Raw genomic sequence first — 20482 nt, 5'->3', positions numbered from 1 at the left:
TCCCAAGTGGCGTGAAACGCGAAGAAAACTAAGAAAAATCGAAATTTTCGAAAACAATTTGAATTCAGCTAAGATGGGTGAGGCACAGCCCTAAAAAAGCAGACAACACTTGGGACAAGAACTTCTCAAGACTTGATACAAGAACTTCTCAAGACTTGGGACAAGATCTTTTCAGTTTTTCTTAGAATTTTCCGAACTTGTACCAAAAAACTAAGTTTTTTGGCAAAGTTCGAAGAAATTCTCAGTTCTACCTAGAGTGTATGGAAGGAATTCAGGAATCCTAAATGATAACATTATTCAAAATAAAAAAGTCTTTATTATGCAAAAAAAATTCTGTTTGTACATCAGTTTACAAAATATAATTCATTCACTTATTTCATCTTCTTAATCTCGACTGGAAAAAAGTATCATCACCTGAACAAAATCAAAAAACCAACATTAATTTCAATCAAAGCAAATAAAATTAACTGAAAACAAAATAAATATATTCTGCGTAGGACTTCTCAAGACTTGGGACAAGTGACTTCTCAAGACTTGGGACAAGTGACTTCTCAAGACTTGGGACAAGGACTTCTCAAGACTTGGGACAAGTGACTTCTCAAGACTTGGGACAAGTGACTTCTCAAGACTTGGGACAAGGACTTCTCAAGACTTGGGACAAGTGACTTCTCAAGACTTGGGACAAGAACTTCTCAAGACTTGGGACAAGGACTTCTCAAGACTTGGGACAAGTGACTTCTCAAGACTTGGGAGTCTAGTCCTGATAAGGATGGGACAGGTCAAATTTAGAAGGAAACATTTTCAAATTTTTCGAAAAATCAAAAAACGCTGCAAACCTTCTGAAATGCGCACAAAACCAAAAATTTTCGGAATATTCGGAAAAAATTAAAAGTTGAAATTTTTCAAAAATTCTTAGTTTTGTGCGCTTTTTGGACGATTTGCTACGTTTTTCGATTTTTTGAAATTTTTCGAAAAAATTGAAATTTCTCAAAGGGGTACCCCTTTGAGAATTTTCAAAAATTTTCGAAATTTTAAAAAAATTAAAAACGACTGCAAATGGCGCGAAACGCGAAGAAAAACTAAGAATTTTCTAAAAAATTTGAATTCAGCTAAGACAGGTGAGGCACAGCCCTAAACAAGCAGACAAGACTTGGGACAATAACTTCTCAAGACTTGGGACGAGTGACTTGTCAAGACTTGGGACAAGAACTTCTCAAGACTTGGGACAAGAACGTCTCAAGACTTGGGACGAGTGACTTCTCAAGACTTGGGACAAGTGACTTCTCAAGACTTGGGACAAGAACTTCTCAAGACTTGGGACAAGAACTTCTTAAGACTTGGGACGAGTGACTTCACAAAACTTGGAACGAGTGACTTCTCAAGACTTGGGACAAGAACTTCTCAAGACTTAGGGAAAAAAACTTCTCAAGACTTGGGACAAGTGACTTCTCAAGACTTGGGAGTCTAGTCCTGATAAGGATGGGACAGGTCAAATTTAGAAGGAAACATTTTCAAATTTTTCGAAAAATCAAAAAACGCTGCAAACCTTCTGAAATGCGCACAAAACCAAAAATTTTCGGAATATTCGGAAAAAAATTAAAAGTTGAAATTTTTCAAAAATTCTTAGTTTTGTGCGCTATTTGGACGATTTGCCACGTTTTTCGATTGTTCGAAATTTTTCGAAAAAATTGAAATCTCTCAAAGGGGTACCCCTTTGAGAATTTTCAAATTTTTTCGAAATTTTAAAAAAATAAAAACGACTGCAAATGGCGCGAAACGCGAAGAAAACTAAGAATTTTCGAAAAAATTTGAATTCAGCTAAGACAGGTGAGGCACAGCCCTAAACAAGCAGACAAGACTTGGGACAATAACTTCTCAAGACTTGGGACGAGTGACTTGTCAAGACTTGGGACAAGAACTTCTCAAGACTTGGGACAAGAACGTCTCAAGACTTGGGACGAGTGACTTCTCAAGACTTGGGAAAAGAACTTCTCAAGACTTGGGACAAGTGACTTCTCAAGACTTGGGACAAGAACTTCTCAAGACTTGGGACAAGAACTTCTCAAGACTTGGGACAACAACTTCTCAAGACTTGGGACAAGTGACTTCTCAAGACTTGGGACAAGAACTTCTCAAGACTTGGGACAAGAACTTCTCAAGACTTGGGACAAGTGACTTCTCAAGACTTGCGACGAGTGACTTCTCAAGACTTGGGACAAGTGACTTCTCAAGACTTGGGACAAGAACTTCTCAAGACTTGGGACAAGGACTTCTCAAGACTTGGGACAAGTGACTTCTCAAGACTTGGGAGTCTAGTCCTGATAAGGATGGGACAGGTCAAATTTAGAAGGAAAAATTTTCAATTTTTTCGAAAAATCAAAAAACGCTGCAAACCTTCTGAAATGCGCACAAAACCAAAAATTTTCTGAAAATTCGGAAAAAAATTAAAAGTTGAAATTTTTCAAAAATTCTTAGTTTTGTGCGCTTTTTGGACGATTTGCCACGTTTTTCGATTTTTCGAAATTTTTGGAAAAAATTGAAATTTCTCAAAGGGGTACCCCTTTGAGAATTTTCAAAAAATTTCGAAATTTTAAAAAAATTAAAAACGACTGCAAATGGCGTGAAACGCGAAGAAAACTAAGAATTTTCGAAAAAAATTGAATTCAGCTAAGACTGGTGAGGCACAGCCCTAAACAAGCAGACAAGACTTGGGACAATAACTTCTCAAGACTTGGGACAAGGACTTCTCAAGACTTGGGACAAAAACTTCTCAAGACTTGGGACAAGAACTTCTCAAGACTTGGGACAAGAACTTCTCAAGACTTGGGACGAGTGACTTCTCAAGACTTAGGACAAGTGACTTCTCAAGACTTGGGACAAAAACTTCTCAAGACTTGGGACAAGTGACTTCTCAACACTTGGGACAAGAACTTCTTAAGACTTGGGACGAGTGACTTCTCAAGACTTGGGACGAGTGACTTCTCAAGACTTGGGACAAGTGACTTCTCAAGACTTGGGACAAGAACTTCTCAAGACTTGGGACAAGGACTTCTCAAGACTTGGGACAAGTGACTTCTCAAGACTTGGGAGTCTAGTCCTGATAAGGATGGGACAGGTCAAATTTAGAAGGAAAAATTTTCAAATTTTTCGAAAAATCAAAAAACGCTGCAAACCTTCTGAAATGCGCACAAAACCAAAAATTTTCTGAAAATTCGGAAAAAAATTAAAAGTTGAAATTTTTCAAAAATTCTTAGTTTTGTGCGCTTTTTGGACGATTTGCCACGTTTTTCGATTTTTCGAAATTTTTGGAAAAAATTGAAATTTCTCAAAGGGGTACCCCTTTGAGAATTTTCAAAAATTTTCAAAATTTTAAAAAAATTAAAAACGACTGCAAATGGCGCGAAACGCGAAGAAAACTAAGAATTTTCGAAAAAAATTTGAATTCAGCTAAGACAGGTTAGGCACAGCCCTAAACAAGCAGACAAGACTTGGGACAATAACTTCTCAAGACTTGGGACGAGTGACTTGTCAAGACTTGGGACAAGAACTTCTCAAGACTTGGGACAAGAACGTCTCAAGACTTGGGACGAGTGACTTCTCAAGACTTGGGAAAAGAACTTCTCAAGACTTGGGACAAGTGACTTCTCAAGACTTGGGACAAGAACTTCTCAAGACTTGGGACAAGAACTTCTCAAGACTTGGGACAAGAACTTCTCAAGACTTGGGACAAGTGACTTCTCAAGACTTGGGACAAGAACTTCTCAAGACTTGGGACAAGAACTTCTCAAGACTTGGGACAAGTGACTTCTCAAGACTTGCGACGAGTGACTTCTCAAGACTTGGGACAAGTGACTTCTCAAGACTTGGGACAAGAACTTCTCAAGACTTGGGACAAGGACTTCTCAAGACTTGGGACAAGTGACTTCTCAAGACTTGGGAGTCTAGTCCTGATAAGGATGGGACAGGTCAAATTTAGAAGGAAAAATTTTCAATTTTTTCGAAAAATCAAAAAACGCTGCAAACCTTCTGAAATGCGCACAAAACCAAAAATTTTCTGAAAATTCGGAAAAAAATTAAAAGTTGAAATTTTTCAAAAATTCTTAGTTTTGTGCGCTTTTTGGACGATTTGCCACGTTTTTCGATTTTTCGAAATTTTTGGAAAAAATTGAAATTTCTCAAAGGGGTACCCCTTTGAGAATTTTCAAAAATTTTCGAAATTTTAAAAAAATTAAAAACGACTGCAAATGGCGTGAAACGCGAAGAAAACTAAGAATTTTCGAAAAAAATTGAATTCAGCTAAGACTGGTGAGGCACAGCCCTAAACAAGCAGACAAGACTTGGGACAATAACTTCTCAAGACTTGGGACAAGGACTTCTCAAGACTTGGGACAAAAACTTCTCAAGACTTGGGACAAGAACTTCTCAAGACTTGGGACAAGAACTTCTCAAGACTTGGGACGAGTGACTTCTCAAGACTTAGGACAAGTGACTTCTCAAGACTTGGGACAAAAACTTCTCAAGACTTGGGACAAGTGACTTCTCAACACTTGGGACAAGAACTTCTTAAGACTTGGGACGAGTGACTTCTCAAGACTTGGGACGAGTGACTTCTCAAGACTTGGGACAAGTGACTTCTCAAGACTTGGGACAAGAACTTCTCAAGACTTGGGACAAGGACTTCTCAAGACTTGGGACAAGTGACTTCTCAAGACTTGGGAGTCTAGTCCTGATAAGGATGGGACAGGTCAAATTTAGAAGGAAAAATTTTCAAATTTTTCGAAAAATCAAAAAAACGCTGCAAACCTTCTGAAATGCGCACAAAACCAAAAATTTTCTGAAAATTCGGAAAAAAATTAAAAGTTGAAATTTTTCAAAAATTCTTAGTTTTGTGCGCTTTTTGGACGATTTGCCACGTTTTTCGATTTTTCGAAATTTTTGGAAAAAATTGAAATTTCTCAAAGGGGTACCCCTTTGAGAATTTTCAAAAATTTTCAAAATTTTAAAAAAATTAAAAACGACTGCAAATGGCGCGAAACGCGAAGAAAACTAAGAATTTTCGAAAAAAATTTGAATTCAGCTAAGACAGGTGAGGCACAGCCCTAAACAAGCAGACAAGACTTGGGACAATAACTTCTCAACACTTGGGACAAGTGACTTCTCAAGACTTGGGACAAGAACTTCTCAAGACATGGGACAAGAACTTCTCAAGACTTGGGACGAGTGACTTCTCAAGACTTGGGACAAGTGACTTCTCAAGACTTGGGTGTCTAGTCCTGATAGGGCTGGGACAGGTCAAATTTAGAAGGAAAAATTTTCAAATTTTTCGAAAAATGAAAAAACGCTGCAAACCTTCTGAAATGCGCACAAAACCAAAAATTTTCGGAAAATTCGGAAAAAAATTAAAAGTTGAAATTTTTCAAAAATTCTTAGTTTTGTGCGCTTTTTGGACGATTTGCCACGTTTTTCGATTTTTCGAAATTTTTGGAAAAAATTGAAATTTCTCAAAGGGGTACCCCTTTGAGAATTTTCAAAAATTTTCGAAATTTTAAAAAAATTAAAAACGACTGCAAATGGCGTGAAACGCGAAGAAAACTAAGAATTTTCGAAAAAAATTGAATTCAGCTAAGACTGGTGAGGCACAGCCCTAAACAAGCAGACAAGACTTGGGACAATAACTTCTCAAGACTTGGGACAAGGACTTCTCAAGACTTGGGACAAGAACTTCTCAAGACTTGGGACAAGAACTTCTCAAGACTTGGGACAAGAACTTCTCAAGACTTGGGACGAGTGACTTCTCAAGACTTAGGACAAGTGACTTCTCAAGACTTGGGACAAGAACTTCTCAAGACTTGGGACAAGTGACTTCTCAACACTTGGGACAAGAACTTCTTAAGACTTGGGACGAGTGACTTCTCAAGACTTGGGACGAGTGACTTCTCAAGACTTGGGACAAGTGACTTCTCAAGACTTGGGACAAGAACTTCTCAAGACTTGGGACAAGGACTTCTCAAGACTTGGGACAAGTGACTTCTCAAGACTTGGGAGTCTAGTCCTGATAAGGATGGGACAGGTCAAATTTAGAAGGAAAAATTTTCAAATTTTTCGAAAAATCAAAAAAACGCTGCAAACCTTCTGAAATGCGCACAAAACCAAAAATTTTCTGAAAATTCGGAAAAAAATTAAAAGTTGAAATTTTTCAAAAATTCTTAGTTTTGTGCGCTTTTTGGACGATTTGCCACGTTTTTCGATTGTTCGAAATTTTTCGAAAAAATTGAAATCTCTCAAAGGGGTACCCCTTTGAGAATTTTCAAATTTTTTCGAAATTTTAAAAAAATTAAAAACGACTGCAAATGGCGCGAAACGCGAAGAAAACTAAGAATTTTCGAAAAAATTTGAATTCAGCTAAGACAGGTGAGGCACAGCCCTAAACAAGCAGACAAGACTTGGGACAATAACTTCTCAAGACTTGGGACGAGTGACTTGTCAAGACTTGGGACAAGAACTTCTCAAGACTTGGGACAAGAACGTCTCAAGACTTGGGACGAGTGACTTCTCAAGACTTGGGAAAAGAACTTCTCAAGACTTGGGACAAGTGACTTCTCAAGACTTGGGACAAGAACTTCTCAAGACTTGGGACAAGAACTTCTCAAGACTTGGGACAAGAACTTCTCAAGACTTGGGACAAGTGACTTCTCAAGACTTGGGACAAGAACTTCTCAAGACTTGGGACAAGAACTTCTCAAGACTTGGGACAAGTGACTTCTCAAGACTTGCGACGAGTGACTTCTCAAGACTTGGGACAAGTGACTTCTCAAGACTTGGGACAAGAACTTCTCAAGACTTGGGACAAGGACTTCTCAAGACTTGGGACAAGTGACTTCTCAAGACTTGGGAGTCTAGTCCTGATAAGGATGGGACAGGTCAAATTTAGAAGGAAAAATTTTCAATTTTTTCGAAAAATCAAAAAACGCTGCAAACCTTCTGAAATGCGCACAAAACCAAAAATTTTCTGAAAATTCGGAAAAAAATTAAAAGTTGAAATTTTTCAAAAATTCTTAGTTTTGTGCGCTTTTTGGACGATTTGCCACGTTTTTCGATTTTTCGAAATTTTTGGAAAAAATTGAAATTTCTCAAAGGGGTACCCCTTTGAGAATTTTCAAAAATTTTCGAAATTTTAAAAAAATTAAAAACGACTGCAAATGGCGTGAAACGCGAAGAAAACTAAGAATTTTCGAAAAAAATTGAATTCAGCTAAGACTGGTGAGGCACAGCCCTAAACAAGCAGACAAGACTTGGGACAATAACTTCTCAAGACTTGGGACAAGGACTTCTCAAGACTTGGGACAAAAACTTCTCAAGACTTGGGACAAGAACTTCTCAAGACTTGGGACAAGAACTTCTCAAGACTTGGGACGAGTGACTTCTCAAGACTTAGGACAAGTGACTTCTCAAGACTTGGGACAAAAACTTCTCAAGACTTGGGACAAGTGACTTCTCAACACTTGGGACAAGAACTTCTTAAGACTTGGGACGAGTGACTTCTCAAGACTTGGGACGAGTGACTTCTCAAGACTTGGGACAAGTGACTTCTCAAGACTTGGGACAAGAACTTCTCAAGACTTGGGACAAGGACTTCTCAAGACTTGGGACAAGTGACTTCTCAAGACTTGGGAGTCTAGTCCTGATAAGGATGGGACAGGTCAAATTTAGAAGGAAAAATTTTCAAATTTTTCGAAAAATCAAAAAAACGCTGCAAACCTTCTGAAATGCGCACAAAACCAAAAATTTTCTGAAAATTCGGAAAAAAATTAAAAGTTGAAATTTTTCAAAAATTCTTAGTTTTGTGCGCTTTTTGGACGATTTGCCACGTTTTTCGATTTTTCGAAATTTTTGGAAAAAATTGAAATTTCTCAAAGGGGTACCCCTTTGAGAATTTTCAAAAATTTTCAAAATTTTAAAAAAATTAAAAACGACTGCAAATGGCGCGAAACGCGAAGAAAACTAAGAATTTTCGAAAAAAATTTGAATTCAGCTAAGACAGGTGAGGCACAGCCCTAAACAAGCAGACAAGACTTGGGACAATAACTTCTCAACACTTGGGACAAGTGACTTCTCAAGACTTGGGACAAGAACTTCTCAAGACATGGGACAAGAACTTCTCAAGACTTGGGACGAGTGACTTCTCAAGACTTGGGACAAGTGACTTCTCAAGACTTGGGTGTCTAGTCCTGATAGGGCTGGGACAGGTCAAATTTAGAAGGAAAAATTTTCAAATTTTTCGAAAAATGAAAAAACGCTGCAAACCTTCTGAAATGCGCACAAAACCAAAAATTTTCGGAAAATTCGGAAAAAAATTAAAAGTTGAAATTTTTCAAAAATTCTTAGTTTTGTGCGCTTTTTGGACGATTTGCCACGTTTTTCGATTTTTCGAAATTTTTGGAAAAAATTGAAATTTCTCAAAGGGGTACCCCTTTGAGAATTTTCAAAAATTTTCGAAATTTTAAAAAAATTAAAAACGACTGCAAATGGCGTGAAACGCGAAGAAAACTAAGAATTTTCGAAAAAAATTGAATTCAGCTAAGACTGGTGAGGCACAGCCCTAAACAAGCAGACAAGACTTGGGACAATAACTTCTCAAGACTTGGGACAAGGACTTCTCAAGACTTGGGACAAGAACTTCTCAAGACTTGGGACAAGAACTTCTCAAGACTTGGGACAAGAACTTCTCAAGACTTGGGACGAGTGACTTCTCAAGACTTAGGACAAGTGACTTCTCAAGACTTGGGACAAGAACTTCTCAAGACTTGGGACAAGTGACTTCTCAACACTTGGGACAAGAACTTCTTAAGACTTGGGACGAGTGACTTCTCAAGACTTGGGACGAGTGACTTCTCAAGACTTGGGACAAGTGACTTCTCAAGACTTGGGACAAGAACTTCTCAAGACTTGGGACAAGGACTTCTCAAGACTTGGGACAAGTGACTTCTCAAGACTTGGGAGTCTAGTCCTGATAAGGATGGGACAGGTCAAATTTAGAAGGAAAAATTTTCAAATTTTTCGAAAAATCAAAAAAACGCTGCAAACCTTCTGAAATGCGCACAAAACCAAAAATTTTCTGAAAATTCGGAAAAAAATTAAAAGTTGAAATTTTTCAAAAATTCTTAGTTTTGTGCGCTTTTTGGACGATTTGCCACGTTTTTCGATTGTTCGAAATTTTTCGAAAAAATTGAAATCTCTCAAAGGGGTACCCCTTTGAGAATTTTCAAATTTTTTCGAAATTTTAAAAAAATTAAAAACGACTGCAAATGGCGCGAAACGCGAAGAAAACTAAGAATTTTCGAAAAAATTTGAATTCAGCTAAGACAGGTGAGGCACAGCCCTAAACAAGCAGACAAGACTTGGGACAATAACTTCTCAAGACTTGGGACGAGTGACTTGTCAAGACTTGGGACAAGAACTTCTCAAGACTTGGGACAAGAACGTCTCAAGACTTGGGACGAGTGACTTCTCAAGACTTGGGAAAAGAACTTCTCAAGACTTGGGACAAGTGACTTCTCAAGACTTGGGACAAGAACTTCTCAAGACTTGGGACAAGAACTTCTCAAGACTTGGGACAAGAACTTCTCAAGACTTGGGACAAGTGACTTCTCAAGACTTGGGACAAGAACTTCTCAAGACTTGGGACAAGAACTTCTCAAGACTTGGGACAAGTGACTTCTCAAGACTTGCGACGAGTGACTTCTCAAGACTTGGGACAAGTGACTTCTCAACACTTGGGACAAGAACTTCTCAAGACTTGGGACAAGGACTTCTCAAGACTTGGGACAAGTGACTTCTCAAGACTTGGGAGTCTAGTCCTGATAAGGATGGGACAGGTCAAATTTAGAAGGAAAAATTTTCAATTTTTTCGAAAAATCAAAAAACGCTGCAAACCTTCTGAAATGCGCACAAAACCAAAAATTTTCTGAAAATTCGGAAAAAAATTAAAAGTTGAAATTTTTCAAAAATTCTTAGTTTTGTGCGCTTTTTGGACGATTTGCCACGTTTTTCGATTTTTCGAAATTTTTGGAAAAAATTGAAATTTCTCAAAGGGGTACCCCTTTGAGAATTTTCAAAAATTTTCGAAATTTTAAAAAAATTAAAAACGACTGCAAATGGCGTGAAACGCGAAGAAAACTAAGAATTTTCGAAAAAAATTGAATTCAGCTAAGACTGGTGAGGCACAGCCCTAAACAAGCAGACAAGACTTGGGACAATAACTTCTCAAGACTTGGGACAAGGACTTCTCAAGACTTGGGACAAAAACTTCTCAAGACTTGGGACAAGAACTTCTCAAGACTTGGGACAAGAACTTCTCAAGACTTGGGACGAGTGACTTCTCAAGACTTAGGACAAGTGACTTCTCAAGACTTGGGACAAAAACTTCTCAAGACTTGGGACAAGTGACTTCTCAACACTTGGGACAAGAACTTCTTAAGACTTGGGACGAGTGACTTCTCAAGACTTGGGACGAGTGACTTCTCAAGACTTGGGACAAGTGACTTCTCAAGACTTGGGACAAGAACTTCTCAAGACTTGGGACAAGGACTTCTCAAGACTTGGGACAAGTGACTTCTCAAGACTTGGGAGTCTAGTCCTGATAAGGATGGGACAGGTCAGATTTAGAAGGAAAAATTTTCAAATTTTTCGAAAAATCAAAAAAACGCTGCAAACCTTCTGAAATGCGCACAAAACCAAAAATTTTCTGAAAATTCGGAAAAAAATTAAAAGTTGAAATTTTTCAAAAATTCTTAGTTTTGTGCGCTTTTTGGACGATTTGCCACGTTTTTCGATTTTTCGAAATTTTTGGAAAAAATTGAAATTTCTCAAAGGGGTACCCCTTTGAGAATTTTCAAAAATTTTCAAAATTTTAAAAAAATTAAAAACGACTGCAAATGGCGCGAAACGCGAAGAAAACTAAGAATTTTCGAAAAAAATTTGAATTCAGCTAAGACAGGTGAGGCACAGCCCTAAACAAGCAGACAAGACTTGGGACAATAACTTCTCAACACTTGGGACAAGTGACTTCTCAAGACTTGGGACAAGAACTTCTCAAGACTTGGGACAAGAACTTCTCAAGACTTGGGACGAGTGACTTCTCAAGACTTGGGACAAGTGACTTCTCAAGACTTGGGTGTCTAGTCCTGATAGGGCTGGGACAGGTCAAATTTAGAAGGAAAAATTTTCAAATTTTTCGAAAAATGAAAAAACGCTGCAAACCTTCTGAAATGCGCACAAAACCAAAAATTTTCGGAAAATTCGGAAAAAAATTAAAAGTTGAAATTTTTCAAAAATTCTTAGTTTTGTGCGCTTTTTGGACGATTTGCCACGTTTTTCGATTTTTCGAAATTTTTGGAAAAAATTGAAATTTCTCAAAGGGGTACCCCTTTGAGAATTTTCAAAAATTTTCGAAATTTTAAAAAAATTAAAAACGACTGCAAATGGCGTGAAACGCGAAGAAAACTAAGAATTTTCGAAAAAAATTGAATTCAGCTAAGACAGGTGAGGCACAGCCCTAAACAAGCAGACAAGACTTGGGACAATAACTTCTCAAGACTTGGGACGAGTGACTTGTCAAGACTTGGGACAAGAACTTCTCAAGACTTGGGACAAGAACGTCTCAAGACTTGGGACGAGTGACTTCTCAAGACTTGGGAAAAGAACTTCTCAAGACTTGGGACAAGTGACTTCTCAAGACTTGGGACAAGAACTTCTCAAGACTTGGGACAAGAACTTCTCAAGACTTGGGACAACAACTTCTCAAGACTTGGGACAAGTGACTTCTCAAGACTTGGGACAAGAACTTCTCAAGACTTGGGACAAGAACTTCTCAAGACTTGGGACAAGTGACTTCTCAAGACTTGCGACGAGTGACTTCTCAAGACTTGGGACAAGTGACTTCTCAAGACTTGGGACAAGAACTTCTCAAGACTTGGGACAAGGACTTCTCAAGACTTGGGACAAGTGACTTCTCAAGACTTGGGAGTCTAGTCCTGATAAGGATGGGACAGGTCAAATTTAGAAGGAAAAATTTTCAATTTTTTCGAAAAATCAAAAAACGCTGCAAACCTTCTGAAATGCGCACAAAACCAAAAATTTTCTGAAAATTCGGAAAAAAATTAAAAGTTGAAATTTTTCAAAAATTCTTAGTTTTGTGCGCTTTTTGGACGATTTGCCACGTTTTTCGATTTTTCGAAATTTTTGGAAAAAATTGAAATTTCTCAAAGGGGTACCCCTTTGAGAATTTTCAAAAAATTTCGAAATTTTAAAAAAATTAAAAACGACTGCAAATGGCGTGAAACGCGAAGAAAACTAAGAATTTTCGAAAAAAATTGAATTCAGCTAAGACTGGTGAGGCACAGCCCTAAACAAGCAGACAAGACTTGGGACAATAACTTCTCAAGACTTGGGACAAGGACTTCTCAAGACTTGGGACAAAAACTTCTCAAGACTTGGGACAAGAACTTCTCAAGACTTGGGACAAGAACTTCTCAAGACTTGGGACGAGTGACTTCTCAAGACTTAGGACAAGTGACTTCTCAAGACTTGGGACAAAAACTTCTCAAGACTTGGGACAAGTGACTTCTCAACACTTGGGACAAGAACTTCTTAAGACTTGGGACGAGTGACTTCTCAAGACTTGGGACGAGTGACTTCTCAAGACTTGGGACAAGTGACTTCTCAAGACTTGGGACAAGAACTTCTCAAGACTTGGGACAAGGACTTCTCAAGACTTGGGACAAGTGACTTCTCAAGACTTGGGAGTCTAGTCCTGATAAGGATGGGACAGGTCAAATTTAGAAGGAAAAATTTTCAAATTTTTCGAAAAATCAAAAAACGCTGCAAACCTTCTGAAATGCGCACAAAACCAAAAATTTTCTGAAAATTCGGAAAAAAATTAAAAGTTGAAATTTTTCAAAAATTCTTAGTTTTGTGCGCTTTTTGGACGATTTGCCACGTTTTTCGATTTTTCGAAATTTTTGGAAAAAATTGAAATTTCTCAAAGGGGTACCCCTTTGAGAATTTTCAAAAATTTTCAAAATTTTAAAAAAATTAAAAACGACTGCAAATGGCGCGAAACGCGAAGAAAACTAAGAATTTTCGAAAAAAATTTGAATTCAGCTAAGACAGGTTAGGCACAGCCCTAAACAAGCAGACAAGACTTGGGACAATAACTTCTCAAGACTTGGGACGAGTGACTTGTCAAGACTTGGGACAAGAACTTCTCAAGACTTGGGACAAGAACGTCTCAAGACTTGGGACGAGTGACTTCTCAAGACTTGGGAAAAGAACTTCTCAAGACTTGGGACAAGTGACTTCTCAAGACTTGGGACAAGAACTTCTCAAGACTTGGGACAAGAACTTCTCAAGACTTGGGACAAGAACTTCTCAAGACTTGGGACAAGTGACTTCTCAAGACTTGGGACAAGAACTTCTCAAGACTTGGGACAAGAACTTCTCAAGACTTGGGACAAGTGACTTCTCAAGACTTGCGACGAGTGACTTCTCAAGACTTGGGACAAGTGACTTCTCAAGACTTGGGACAAGAACTTCTCAAGACTTGGGACAAGGACTTCTCAAGACTTGGGACAAGTGACTTCTCAAGACTTGGGAGTCTAGTCCTGATAAGGATGGGACAGGTCAAATTTAGAAGGAAAAATTTTCAATTTTTTCGAAAAATCAAAAAACGCTGCAAACCTTCTGAAATGCGCACAAAACCAAAAATTTTCTGAAAATTCGGAAAAAAATTAAAAGTTGAAATTTTTCAAAAATTCTTAGTTTTGTGCGCTTTTTGGACGATTTGCCACGTTTTTCGATTTTTCGAAATTTTTGGAAAAAATTGAAATTTCTCAAAGGGGTACCCCTTTGAGAATTTTCAAAAATTTTCGAAATTTTAAAAAAATTAAAAACGACTGCAAATGGCGTGAAACGCGAAGAAAACTAAGAATTTTCGAAAAAAATTGAATTCAGCTAAGACTGGTGAGGCACAGCCCTAAACAAGCAGACAAGACTTGGGACAATAACTTCTCAAGACTTGGGACAAGGACTTCTCAAGACTTGGGACAAAAACTTCTCAAGACTTGGGACAAGAACTTCTCAAGACTTGGGACAAGAACTTCTCAAGACTTGGGACGAGTGACTTCTCAAGACTTAGGACAAGTGACTTCTCAAGACTTGGGACAAAAACTTCTCAAGACTTGGGACAAGTGACTTCTCAACACTTGGGACAAGAACTTCTTAAGACTTGGGACGAGTGACTTCTCAAGACTTGGGACGAGTGACTTCTCAAGACTTGGGACAAGTGACTTCTCAAGACTTGGGACAAGAACTTCTCAAGACTTGGGACAAGGACTTCTCAAGACTTGGGACAAGTGACTTCTCAAGACTTGGGAGTCTAGTCCTGATAAGGATGGGACAGGTCAAATTTAGAAGGAAAAATTTTCAAATTTTTCGAAAAATCAAAAAAACGCTGCAAACCTTCTGAAATGCGCACAAAACCAAAAATTTTCTGAAAATTCGGAAAAAAATTAAAAGTTGAAATTTTTCAAAAATTCTTAGTTTTGTGCGCTTTTTGGACGATTTGCCACGTTTTTCGATTTTTCGAAATTTTTGGAAAAAATTGAAATTTCTCAAAGGGGTACCCCTTTGAGAATTTTCAAAAATTTTCAAAATTTTAAAAAAATTAAAAACGACTGCAAATGGCGCGAAACGCGAAGAAAACTAAGAATTTTCGAAAAAAATTTGAATTCAGCTAAGACAGGTGAGGCACAGCCCTAAACAAGCAGACAAGACTTGGGACAATAACTTCTCAACACTTGGGACAAGTGACTTCTCAAGACTTGGGACAAGAACTTCTCAAGACATGGGACAAGAACTTCTCAAGACTTGGGACGAGTGACTTCTCAAGACTTGGGACAAGTGACTTCTCAAGACTTGGGTGTCTAGTCCTGATAGGGCTGGGACAGGTCAAATTTAGAAGGAAAAATTTTCAAATTTTTCGAAAAATGAAAAAACGCTGCAAACCTTCTGAAATGCGCACAAAACCAAAAATTTTCGGAAAATTCGGAAAAAAATTAAAAGTTGAAATTTTTCAAAAATTCTTAGTTTTGTGCGCTTTTTGGACGATTTGCCACGTTTTTCGATTTTTCGAAATTTTTGGAAAAAATTGAAATTTCTCAAAGGGGTACCCCTTTGAGAATTTTCAAAAATTTTCGAAATTTTAAAAAAATTAAAAACGACTGCAAATGGCGTGAAACGCGAAGAAAACTAAGAATTTTCGAAAAAAATTGAATTCAGCTAAGACTGGTGAGGCACAGCCCTAAACAAGCAGACAAGACTTGGGACAATAACTTCTCAAGACTTGGGACAAGGACTTCTCAAGACTTGGGACAAGAACTTCTCAAGACTTGGGACAAGAACTTCTCAAGACTTGGGACAAGAACTTCTCAAGACTTGGGACGAGTGACTTCTCAAGACTTAGGACAAGTGACTTCTCAAGACTTGGGACAAGAACTTCTCAAGACTTGGGACAAGTGACTTCTCAACACTTGGGACAAGAACTTCTTAAGACTTGGGACGAGTGACTTCTCAAGACTTGGGACGAGTGACTTCTCAAGACTTGGGACAAGTGACTTCTCAAGACTTGGGACAAGAACTTCTCAAGACTTGGGACAAGGACTTCTCAAGACTTGGGACAAGTGACTTCTCAAGACTTGGGAGTCTAGTCCTGATAAGGATGGGACAGGTCAAATTTAGAAGGAAAAATTTTCAAATTTTTCGAAAAATCAAAAAAACGCTGCAAACCTTCTGAAATGCGCACAAAACCAAAAATTTTCTGAAAATTCGGAAAAAAATTAAAAGTTGAAATTTTTCAAAAATTCTTAGTTTTGTGCGCTTTTTGGACGATTTGCCACGTTTTTCGATTGTTCGAAATTTTTCGAAAAAATTGAAATCTCTCAAAGGGGTACCCCTTTGAGAATTTTCAAATTTTTTCGAAATTTTAAAAAAATTAAAAACGACTGCAAATGGCGCGAAACGCGAAGAAAACTAAGAATTTTCGAAAAAATTTGAATTCAGCTAAGACAGGTGAGGCACAGCCCTAAACAAGCAGACAAGACTTGGGACAATAACTTCTCAAGACTTGGGACGAGTGACTTGTCAAGACTTGGGACAAGAACTTCTCAAGACTTGGGACAAGAACGTCTCAAGACTTGGGACGAGTGACTTCTCAAGACTTGGGAAAAGAACTTCTCAAGACTTGGGACAAGTGACTTCTCAAGACTTGGGACAAGAACTTCTCAAGACTTGGGACAAGAACTTCTCAAGACTTGGGACAAGAACTTCTCAAGACTTGGGACAAGTGACTTCTCAAGACTTGGGACAAGAACTTCTCAAGACTTGGGACAAGAACTTCTCAAGACTTGGGACAAGTGACTTCTCAAGACTTGCGACGAGTGACTTCTCAAGACTTGGGACAAGTGACTTCTCAACACTTGGGACAAGAACTTCTCAAGACTTGGGACAAGGACTTCTCAAGACTTGGGACAAGTGACTTCTCAAGACTTGGGAGTCTAGTCCTGATAAGGATGGGACAGGTCAAATTTAGAAGGAAAAATTTTCAATTTTTTCGAAAAATCAAAAAACGCTGCAAACCTTCTGAAATGCGCACAAAACCAAAAATTTTCTGAAAATTCGGAAAAAAATTAAAAGTTGAAATTTTTCAAAAATTCTTAGTTTTGTGCGCTTTTTGGACGATTTGCCACGTTTTTCGATTTTTCGAAATTTTTGGAAAAAATTGAAATTTCTCAAAGGGGTACCCCTTTGAGAATTTTCAAAAATTTTCGAAATTTTAAAAAAATTAAAAACGACTGCAAATGGCGTGAAACGCGAAGAAAACTAAGAATTTTCGAAAAAAATTGAATTCAGCTAAGACTGGTGAGGCACAGCCCTAAACAAGCAGACAAGACTTGGGACAATAACTTCTCAAGACTTGGGACAAGGACTTCTCAAGACTTGGGACAAAAACTTCTCAAGACTTGGGACAAGAACTTCTCAAGACTTGGGACAAGAACTTCTCAAGACTTGGGACGAGTGACTTCTCAAGACTTAGGACAAGTGACTTCTCAAGACTTGGGACAAAAACTTCTCAAGACTTGGGACAAGTGACTTCTCAACACTTGGGACAAGAACTTCTTAAGACTTGGGACGAGTGACTTCTCAAGACTTGGGACGAGTGACTTCTCAAGACTTGGGACAAGTGACTTCTCAAGACTTGGGACAAGAACTTCTCAAGACTTGGGACAAGGACTTCTCAAGACTTGGGACAAGTGACTTCTCAAGACTTGGGAGTCTAGTCCTGATAAGGATGGGACAGGTCAGATTTAGAAGGAAAAATTTTCAAATTTTTCGAAAAATCAAAAAAACGCTGCAAACCTTCTGAAATGCGCACAAAACCAAAAATTTTCTGAAAATTCGGAAAAAAATTAAAAGTTGAAATTTTTCAAAAATTCTTAGTTTTGTGCGCTTTTTGGACGATTTGCCACGTTTTTCGATTTTTCGAAATTTTTGGAAAAAATTGAAATTTCTCAAAGGGGTACCCCTTTGAGAATTTTCAAAAATTTTCAAAATTTTAAAAAAATTAAAAACGACTGCAAATGGCGCGAAACGCGAAGAAAACTAAGAATTTTCGAAAAAAATTTGAATTCAGCTAAGACAGGTGAGGCACAGCCCTAAACAAGCAGACAAGACTTGGGACAATAACTTCTCAACACTTGGGACAAGTGACTTCTCAAGACTTGGGACAAGAACTTCTCAAGACTTGGGACAAGAACTTCTCAAGACTTGGGACGAGTGACTTCTCAAGACTTGGGACAAGTGACTTCTCAAGACTTGGGTGTCTAGTCCTGATAGGGCTGGGACAGGTCAAATTTAGAAGGAAAAATTTTCAAATTTTTCGAAAAATGAAAAAACGCTGCAAACCTTCTGAAATGCGCACAAAACCAAAAATTTTCGGAAAATTCGGAAAAAAATTAAAAGTTGAAATTTTTCAAAAATTCTTAGTTTTGTGCGCTTTTTGGACGATTTGCCACGTTTTTCGATTTTTCGAAATTTTTGGAAAAAATTGAAATTTCTCAAAGGGGTACCCCTTTGAGAATTTTCAAAAATTTTCGAAATTTTAAAAAAATTAAAAACGACTGCAAATGGCGTGAAACGCGAAGAAAACTAAGAATTTTCGAAAAAAATTGAATTCAGCTAAGACTGGTGAGGCACAGCCCTAAACAAGCAGACAAGACTTGGGACAATAACTTCTCAAGACTTGGGACAAGGACTTCTCAAGACTTGGGACAAGAACTTCTCAAGACTTGGGACAAGAACTTCTCAAGACTTGGGACAAGAACTTCTCAAGACTTGGGACGAGTGACTTCTCAAGACTTAGGACAAGTGACTTCTCAAGACTTGGGACAAGAACTTCTCAAGACTTGGGACAAGTGACTTCTCAACACTTGGGACAAGAACTTCTTAAGACTTGGGACGAGTGACTTCTCAAGACTTGGGACGAGTGACTTCTCAAGACTTGGGACAAGTGACTTCTCAAGACTTGGGACAAGAACTTCTCAAGACTTGGGACAAGGACTTCTCAAGACTTGGGACAAGTGACTTCTCAAGACTTGGGAGTCTAGTCCTGATAAGGATGGGACAGGTCAAATTTAGAAGGAAAAATTTTCAAATTTTTCGAAAAATCAAAAAAACGCTGCAAACCTTCTGAAATGCGCACAAAACCAAAAATTTTCTGAAAATTCGGAAAAAAATTAAAAGTTGAAATTTTTCAAAAATTCTTAGTTTTGTGCGCTTTTTGGACGATTTGCCACGTTTTTCGATTGTTCGAAATTTTTCGAAAAAATTGAAATCTCTCAAAGGGGTACCCCTTTGAGAATTTTCAAATTTTTTCGAAATTTTAAAAAAATTAAAAACGACTGCAAATGGCGCGAAACGCGAAGAAAACTAAGAATTTTCGAAAAAATTTGAATTCAGCTAAGACAGGTGAGGCACAGCCCTAAACAAGCAGACAAGACTTGGGACAATAACTTCTCAAGACTTGGGACGAGTGACTTGTCAAGACTTGGGACAAGAACTTCTCAAGACTTGGGACAAGAACGTCTCAAGACTTGGGACGAGTGACTTCTCAAGACTTGGGAAAAGAACTTCTCAAGACTTGGGACAAGTGACTTCTCAAGACTTGGGACAAGAACTTCTCAAGACTTGGGACAAGAACTTCTCAAGACTTGGGACAAGAACTTCTCAAGACTTGGGACAAGTGACTTCTCAAGACTTGGGACAAGAACTTCTCAAGACTTGGGACAAGAACTTCTCAAGACTTGGGACAAGTGACTTCTCAAGACTTTCGACGAGTGACTTCTCAAGACTTGGGACAAGTGACTTCTCAACACTTGGGACAAGAACTTCTCAAGACTTGGGACAAGGACTTCTCAAGACTTGGGACAAGTGACTTCTCAAGACTTGGGAGTCTAGTCCTGATAAGGATGGGACAGGTCAAATTTAGAAGGAAAAATTTTCAATTTTTTCGAAAAATCAAAAAACGCTGCAAACCTTCTGAAATGCGCACAAAACCAAAAATTTTCTGAAAATTCGGAAAAAAATTAAAAGTTGAAATTTTTCAAAAATTCTTAGTTTTGTGCGCTTTTTGGACGATTTGCCACGTTTTTCGATTTTTCGAAATTTTTGGAAAAAATTGAAATTTCTCAAAGGGGTACCCCTTTGAGAATTTTCAAAAATTTTCGAAATTTTAAAAAAATTAAAAACGACTGCAAATGGCGTGAAACGCGAAGAAAACTAAGAATTTTCGAAAAAAATTGAATTCAGCTAAGACTGGTGAGGCACAGCCCTAAAAAAGCAGACAAGACTTGGGACAATAACTTCTCAAGACTTGGGACAAGGACTTCTCAAGACTTGGGACAAAAACTTCTCAAGACTTGGGACAAGAACTTCTCAAGACTTGGGACAAGAACTTCTCAAGACTTGGGACGAGTGACTTCTCAAGACTTAGGACAAGTGACTTCTCAAGACTTGGGACAAGAACTTCTCAAGACTTGGGACAAGTGACTTCTCAACACTTGGGACAAGAACTTCTTAAGACTTGGGACGAGTGACTTCTCAAGACTTGGGACGAGTGACTTCTCAAGACTTGGGACAAGTGACTTCTCAAGACTTGGGACAAGAACTTCTCAAGACTTGGGACAAGGACTTCTCAAGACTTGGGACAAGTGACTTCTCAAGACTTGGGAGTCTAGTCCTGATAAGGATGGGACAGGTCAAATTTAGAAGGAAGAATTTTCAAATTTTTCGAAAAATCAAAAAAACGCTGCAAACCTTCTGAAATGCGCACAAAACCAAAAATTTTCTGAAAATTCGGAAAAAAATTAAA

General features: G+C 38.1%; 1 protein-coding gene across 3 annotated transcripts in view; it reads right to left on the bottom strand.

Annotated features, from left to right (window-relative positions):
• Positions 1-293: 293 nt before the first annotated feature.
• LOC147875256 (uncharacterized) overlaps positions 294-20482 on the bottom strand; it is a 40424-nt gene continuing 20235 nt past the window's right edge. For all 3 annotated transcript variants that reach the window (XM_087346704.1, XM_087346708.1, XM_087346711.1), the window contains one exon: positions 294-414. The gene's annotated coding sequence lies outside the window, so the exon portion shown is untranslated. The remainder of the gene's footprint in view (positions 415-20482) is intronic.

This window comes from Zootermopsis nevadensis, unplaced genomic scaffold (assembly GCF_977971745.1).
Source record: "Zootermopsis nevadensis isolate Lab colony 2312 unplaced genomic scaffold, Znev_1.0 Znev_ptg000001l, whole genome shotgun sequence".
NCBI classification, from domain to species: Eukaryota; Metazoa; Arthropoda; class Insecta; order Blattodea; family Termopsidae; genus Zootermopsis; species Zootermopsis nevadensis.
This window is presented reverse-complemented; position numbering and strand designations above follow the sequence as displayed.